Source organism: Cyprinodon variegatus, unplaced genomic scaffold, assembly GCF_000732505.1.
Source record: "Cyprinodon variegatus isolate N-32 unplaced genomic scaffold, C_variegatus-1.0 Scaffold750, whole genome shotgun sequence".
Classification (NCBI taxonomy): domain Eukaryota; kingdom Metazoa; phylum Chordata; class Actinopteri; order Cyprinodontiformes; family Cyprinodontidae; genus Cyprinodon; species Cyprinodon variegatus.
Window position 1 is genome coordinate 85,569 of NW_015151203.1, and position 2,215 is coordinate 87,783.

Consider the following 2,215-nt stretch of genomic DNA (forward strand, 5'->3'; position numbering starts at 1 on the left):
GGTTTGGGGGCAGGAAGAGAAGAAGAAACGAAAGAAAAATAAAACCAGCCTGTGGAATCTGAGGAAGCAAGAATAGGAAACTGCCTAGTATTGCCTAAATCCGCCCCTGTTTAGAGCCACACCAGAAGGTCAAGGAACTGAAATAAAGGGATCAGAGTGGAAGATTATTTCCTCTTTGTGAGTCAGACCAGAGCAGATGCAGCTGTTTCATGGAGAACGAAATGTTTGGATAGAAGGAGGTCGTCTGGGGATTCGGTCCCTCGGTAAAACCCTCGGTGCACGCTGTCTCCTAACGGGAACACGAGCACAAACAGCCAGTTTAGGCATAAAATAGAGAAAACCGACCAGTTTTATCAAAGCTCCACACACCATATTTATTTATTAGAATTTATGAATTCTTCAATTTATTGGTTTATCTAATGTTCAAATTATGTATTTAATAAATAAATGTTACATCTGGTTATTTCATTATTGATTTCCTTTTATGATTTAACCCGTTCATCCGTTTCTATTTGCATGTTTTCTAATCAAAAACCAGGCTTTGTTGGGCTGCTGGATAAAACCTGGAACTAAACGCTATTTCTGACATTTTGATTTTAAAAAAGTTTCCTGGATGGAAGAGAAACGTCTTCAAACTTGGAAACAAAGTCCAGAGGATTGATTTTTAACTTTGTTGGAATGACTCTGACCTTGATGACTGAGAATCTTCACCAGAAGATGCAATAGAAAATGAAGTCTTAGGAAGTTATCATCCAGAATTTTAGAAACATTTTCCTTTAATAGAGTAGAGCAGTAAAGCTTCTGGCCTTAACAGTTTATCCTGCTTTTTTAAAAATGCTACTTTTACACTTTTACTGGAGTAAAAAGCTGAAGTTGATCCTCTAGAAATTATAAAACAGTTTTAATCAGTTGCATTTATACTTGAGTTATAAACAAAAATACTTTAATGTTTTCCCTCTGTTAAAAAAAAACAACAAATTACATTAAATCAGTCAGTATTAATGCAAAAACAAAGATTTTACGCTTTTCTTTTTTTGTCTCTGTGCTGCTTCGTACTTGAAATGATAATTTCATGTCTTTCATTATTGTTTATCTCTTGTTTACGCTCTCAGAAGCTGCTTAATGTCCCCAGCTGCTCCGGATAACACAGAGAGATAAAAATAAACAGCCTGAAAAAGTCCCTGAAACTAACAGGGGAGTCATGTTTGCATCTGTTAGACCCTGTTATTTGTTCTATTAATGTCCGCCTCGTCTTTAACAAGTCGAAGTTGAGTCCAAAAATGTTTTGATTGATGTTTTTGTAATTATATACGAGTTAATTGAAGCTGTGCAGTTAAAAAAATAATTAAATATGTCATTTTTTCTTAAAATAAGTGCATTTTTCTTGAATTGAGGAGGAAATTGAGACACTTTGCTAATAGAACAAGACAATTTACATTTCAAATAAGAAAAAGGAATTGCATTGTGTTATTTCAAGTGAATAATATCTATTTTAATTTAATTTGAAGAGTAAAAATACTCATTCCTTTGGCAAATCCTCTGATTTACCTACTAAAATAAAGGATAAATACACTTATTTTAAGTATTTCTCACTTCTTTCTAGATCGTTTTTGCAGTACAAACAGGAGAAAAAGACTTTATCTATTTACAGAGTAATTATTTAGTTTTTAGTTTAATGATGATAACCTATAGTTTCACATTTCATCCTATAATCAGTCTGAGATCCTCTTGCACAATAGGAAGGTAGGATAGGTATAGGTGTGACTCCCAAAGCACATGACAGCAAAGTCAGCCAGAGTTAGCTGGGAGGACAGGAAGTGAATAACAACAGCAAATAGAACAAGAACAACAAGAGCACCAGGATTGAATTCAAGCTTATTTTGTAGTAAGATTAATTTTCCAACAACTTCGAAAGCAAACACCAACTGCAAAACACTGGAGTAAAAATAAATAAAAATGTTCTAAAAACTTTTTTTGTGGAGGTTAGATAAAAATATTTGCCCTAAAACTAAGCTAATTTGCAAATATGCTACGTTCAGCCCAAACGAAGCAGGAGCAGCTAAAACGCACGTGCTGCTTCATTTCTGATGTTTGTAAAAGCTTAGTTCTGACGCGCGGCTGAAGCATCTTTGCTAGCTGCGCGGTGGTAAAGTGGGTCTGATGCGTGCTGAGAAAATAAAGAACTGCTTTAGTTTTTTTGTTATTCTTTAAAACA